Raw genomic sequence first — 6,000 nt, 5'->3', positions numbered from 1 at the left:
TCAGATAGCATGGGGGTAGTGTATGTAAAGAACAGGGCTTCTGACTGAGCAGGGTTAGCATCCTGACTGTGCCCCATACTGATGGTGTGGTTTTAGGTGGTATGCCGGTTTGGATGTATTATGTCCCCCAAAGCGCCATTATCTTTGATGCAATCTTGTGCGGGCAGACGTATTGGCATTGATTGGACTGTAGTTCTTTGAATGTTTTCATGGAGATGTGACCCACCCAGGTGGAGGTGATAACTCTGATTGGATAATTTCCATGGGGGTATGGCCCCATCGATTCATCATGGGCCTTGATTAGTTCACTGGAGCTCTATAAAAGCTCAGACAGAAGGAGTGAGCTTGCTACAACCAAGAGGGACATTTTGAGGAATGCAGGAGCTAAGAGAGGAGATGCAGATGAGAGACAGTTTGAAGATGGCCATTGAAGGCAGAATTTTGCTCCAGAGAAGCTAAGTGAGGACAAATGTCCCAAGAGCAACTGAGAGTGACGTTTTGGAGAGATGCTAAAGCCTAGAGAGAAACATCCTGGGAGAAAGCCATTTTGAAACCAGAACTCTGGAGCAGACACCAGCCATGTGTCTTCCCAGCTAACATAGGTTTTCCAGACGCCATTGGCCATCCTCCAGCGAAGGTACCTGATTGTTGATGTGTTACCTTAGACACTTTATGGCTTTAATACTGTAACCGTGTAACCAAATAAATCCCCTTTATAAAAGCCAATCCATTTCTGGTGTTTTGCATTCTGGCAGCATTAGCAAACTGGAACAGGTGGGAATTTATCTCTAGAACTTCTTTTTTCATGGGGGATTGAGAACATTAATACTCAGTTTTTTGACAGTTAAATGAGATTGTGTCGGAGCATTTGCTAAAGTGTAATTACATATCTCATTTCTATAAAGTAGCCATTATTGACCTAGGAGGCACATCAGAATTATCTGGATAGCACTTGCTGTTTGAATAGACCCCAAATTGATAAAATCTAATGGATTATTGAAAAACTGCCTTCCTTTGAGTTCACTTAACTGTCCCCCACAAGCAGGCACAAGTCAGCCAGAAATCTTAGCTGCCAGCTGGACAGTTTCATTTGTGTGTGGAAAAGTTTTGGGAAGGCAGGAGGGGGTTGTAACAATAGATTATATTTTCACAGCTCTTTTACATTACATTTTACAAAGATCTTCATATATGTTATTGATTTTATTCTCTTGGCAACTCAAAGTTTTTTCAACTTCCAAAAGATTACACCAGAAGATCCCCCAGTATTTACGTGGCAGAACCAAGACTTATTCCCAGTCTTCAAACTCCAATGTTCTTTTGATTAAACTCCTGCAGAAGATTCTGTTGTCTGTTTTGCCAAGTGTTGCTTCCCTCTAAGAAGACTGGTGATTGGAGGAGGAGAGAGGCTTCTCCATTTCTGACAGAAAGTTCCTGCTCCCACACTGTCAGCCTCAGGAGTGCTGGTTTTCAAGGCTGTTGGAAGAGGGGACTGAGTTACTCAAAGGCAGTTCAGCTACAGCCTGAGAGCCCAGGGCAGTGGTTCTTGGGTGCCTTTCCCAGAGTAGAACAATTTCTCCCCAACTGGGAGGACTAATATGGGATTGCCAAGTTTTTATTTATTGAATGAGTACATTAAAAAAAACTCTCACCATGTTTAACTAGGTTGACTTAAATGTTTGGAAATGAATAGAGGTGACAGTAACATATTACTGTGAGTATAATTAATTAACAGTGCTGAACTGTGAGTGAATATGGTTAAAAGAGGTAGTTTAGAGTCATGTGTGTCACCAGAAGGAAAGCTAGAGGTTAAAACATGGGAATGTGTAACACAGTGAATCTTGTGGTGGACAATGACTGTGATTAACAGTAAAAAACATAAAAAAGTTCTTTCATGAACTAGAACAAATGTATGTCACTATCATAAGGAGTTAATGATAGAGAGTATATGGGAGAAAATGTACCTATTGCAAACTGTGGACTATAATTAGTCATGATATCTTAGTATTCTTTCATCAACAGTAGCAAATGTACCACACGAATACTAAGGGCCAACAATGCAGGGCGCTGGGGGAAGGTGTGGGGTGTGGGATGTTGTTCTAGTTTGCTAATGCTGCAGAATGCAAAACACCAGAGATGGATTGGCTTTTATAAAAAGGGGGTTTATTTGGCTACACAGTTACAGTCTTAAGACCATAAAGTGTCCAAGGTAACACATCAGTAATTGGGTACCTTCACTGAAGGATGGCCAATGGCATCCGGAAAACTTCTGTTAGCTGGGAAGGCACGTGGCTGGTGTCTGCTCCAAAGTTCTGGTTTCAAAATGGCTTTCTCCCAGGACATTCCTCTCTAGCAAGCTTGCTCCTCTTCAAAACATCACTCACAGCTGCTCTGTGTTCCTTCTCTTTGAGTCAGCTCATTTATATGGCTCTACTGATCAAGTCCCACCCTGAATGGGTGGGGCCATGCCTCCATGGGAATATCTCATCAGAGTCATCACCCACAGCTGGGTGTGGCAAATTCCAAGCAAATCTAATCAGCACCAAAACATCTGCCCCACAAGACTACATAAAAAAATATGGCTTTTTCTGGGGGACATAATACATTCAAACAGGCACAGATGTTTTGGGTTTTCTTTTATGTTTCCATTTTATCTTCTTTCTTTCTTTTTTTTTTTTTGAGTAATGAAAATGTTCTAAAATTGATTGTGGTGATAATTGCACAACAATGTGATGACACTGGGAGCCATTGATTGTATACTTTGGATGGATTATATGTGATGTGAATATACCTTAATAAAATTGCATAAAAAAAAAAAACTCTCACCTACTACCAACATCATTTCAATGAAGACATTTAACACCCATCTCCAAAAAAGTAGAACAAACTCTCAGAATAAAGTACAGTTCTTTCATGGAAAAAAATACAGCTCTATGGACAATTCCTTCCTTGTTCCCTCCCTCCTTCCCTCCCTTCCTTCTTTCCTTCTTTCCTTTTTATTATGTCATCTCAATCCAGTCCTGTCCATGAGCAGGACTTTGAGAGCCAGAACCTAAGCTCTCTGTTCTCCATGGGAACACTAACCTCTTCGTTTTGGTAGACTCTTGGGTAGGAGTGAGCTAAACCAGTTGTGTGTTTCTTTCAGTCTCTGAGATCTGTGAGTTTCCAGGAAATGTGAATGAATAAAAACACAGTGCACCATGATGTAAGAAAGCATGCAACAGAGCAGTGTCGGCCACCAAAGTGTTGAAATGTGCCCACTGAAAACAAAAGGGACCCACCTCTCCCCTTCCCAAAGGATGTGTAAATAGCTCAAGTGCCATAGAAAACATGTGCAAGTAGTTCAGTTGCCATAGAAAACACAAGGTCTGAGAACTGCCCAGGCACTTGACAGCCCTGAGGGACCCTTAGTGAAGAGTCTGGGTGGGTCCCCGTCAGGAGAAGGTGGAGGGTGTGTTGCTTGGAGACTAGCACTCCAAGTTGGATATTTCCCTTTGCAGTGGGAAGATTGGGTTTCCCTCTGATTGTATTTAATGTAATGAAATTGCAGTTGAGTATGAATCATTCCATTTATTTTATATTGCCTCACCCTCCTACCCACACCCTCTGCATATACTTAAACCTCCCCTCCAAACACTCCCAGAAACTCCCCCACCAAGCCCTGCCTCTTGGTGGCCAGGAGGGTCCTTTAGTTGTCTCCGCTATGACCGTTGTGGTGTGGGGGGTGGGGAGGGAGCACTGATTCATGGAGGTTTAGTGAAGACTGTAGAATGAGCATGAGTCAAAGATTTATTTAACTCATTATGCAGGAAACCTGCAAGATGATAAACTTGGTTGACAAGAGAATACAAGAGACTAAAGGATATATATAAATGAAAGAAGAATTGCTGAAATGAGATTGAAAATTTAAATACAATACTAGTTAATGTCCTACAGGCCAATAAAACCATAACCTTTGGAGTTAGCTTTTCATTGAGACAGAAATTATTCGCATCTTCTAGATAAAAAATTACACATAATCTATAAACATTCTACAAATTAACATCTAACTTTATTGTCTGGGTTCTAAATGATACGAAATAATAAGTAAAAGTGCTATTTCCCAGGGACAGAATCCATTGTTTTAGACAAAGCTCTAGTTGGCTTTTGAAAGGAAAACCAGTGATCTTTTGTTATTACCAAGTTTTGGGTACAAGAGGGATGAAAGACTTGACTATTTCCCTTCTTTCAGTACATCGACATGGGTTTCTTTAATTGGTAGCTACCATTTTAGATGCCAGAGACAGCCTGATCCACAGAAGATAAGATACAAGATAGGCAAATATTAATGAGGAGGTGGATTCAGGAAAACGATAAGTTTTAGGACACCAGAAAAGAGCAGAAACCACAGTGACCAGGTCTTATGAAAGTCTTCTACATGGATACCTGGGATCAGCAGGTAACTTGGGTCTCTGGCCCCAGGAGGGCAGGTTGATGGAAACTGTAAGGGAGACACAGAATTCATTCCCAAATCATTTGCTCAACCTTTACTGCCAACTGCTACGTTCTGGGCATTGGGGCACTAAGATGAACAAAATTCAATCTCTGTCCTCAAATATAGTTTAGTCGAGGTATTTTAACCTGAGCTTCACAAAAGGGCTTCAGGGGGCTCCTGAAATTATAAGCACAATTTTGTGTTTATGTTAATTTTTCTGGGGAGAGAGTCCATAAATTTTGCCAGAATCCCAAACTATTTGTGTTTCCAAACAGTTAGAATCCAATGACTATATAGAAACAATATTTTAAGAAGAGGGCTCATTTTAATTTTAGGTTTTATATATGTTACTAAAATGGAAATTTAAAAAAAAATCATGGGACTATACAACACACACACAGAACCCTAATGTAAACCATGGACTGTAGTTAATAGTACAAGTATAATAATATCCTTCCATCAATTGTAACAAATGTACCACATTTCTGCAAGGTGTAAATAATAGGGGGTATATGGTACTCTGTATTTTCTGCATGATTTTACTGTAAACCTACAACTTCTCTAATAAAAACTGACAGATACATAGATAGGGCTCAAACTCACAAAATTAGCACTGGGAGCCTCAAAGACCAACAGAGTGGGAAAATTAGTCAAAATAGAATATAAATAATGCCCATTTAACAATTTTTCTTACAGAGAGTCCAACAAACCTCTCAGCGTTGCTGTGGCCTGCAGGGCAACAGTGACTTGCCAAGGCTGCATTCACTGCCTATCTGCTCCTTCTGCTTGACAAGCTCTCCTCACTTCTCTCTGCTTTCCTGGGGCCCCACCCACCCGTCAGGGCCTGGAGCCTCCTTGGAGTCTTCCCAGAATTCTCCAGCCCTCAGAGCAACCTTGGTTCTCTGCACTCCTGTGGCTCTGCCTGGCCTTCTGCACATTACGCGTCTTCCCTCTCAGTGCGTTTTGGGAACCTGTAGTGCAGGACCTGGAGAAAAGGGAGGGTGTGGTTCCTTTGTGTCACAGCAGCATCTGGCTCAGTGCACCCAGTATTGCGATCCAACAGTGTGGAGATGTCACTTTATTTTTTGGCTCTTGGAGAGAGGGACCTTTCCACGGTCTCCCACTGACAGGAACAGAAAATGGGGTAGGACGCCGATACAAATCAAAGGGTATGAAATGGCAGTGGCTGGAAATCCCATGTTGTGTTTGCAGCCTCCGTTTTACTCCATTTTTAACTTGAACTGTTTCCTTTGCAAACTGTTGTCATGGAAATGTTCTGAGACTGCTTGAGGGGCATAAAAAAGATGATAAGTTAGAGAAAAATGTAGTTTGAAGAGGTAGAAACGGTAAAAAAGGAATACAAAATATATATCCTAGAGTAGAGTGAGAGGCTGTGCAGACGAACAAAGTCAAGGAGAAACTTCTCCAGACGATATCAGCCCATCAGTGTGTATGTGCTGCCCACAACTATGTTTGCACAAATATATCAGGGCTATCAGGAATGTTATAATGAGACTCCATCACCCATG

This window comes from Choloepus didactylus, chromosome 7 (assembly GCF_015220235.1).
Source record: "Choloepus didactylus isolate mChoDid1 chromosome 7, mChoDid1.pri, whole genome shotgun sequence".
NCBI lineage: Eukaryota > Metazoa > Chordata > Mammalia > Pilosa > Megalonychidae > Choloepus > Choloepus didactylus.
The sequence above is the reverse complement of the archived record's forward strand: the minus strand, read 5'-3'. Positions refer to the sequence as shown.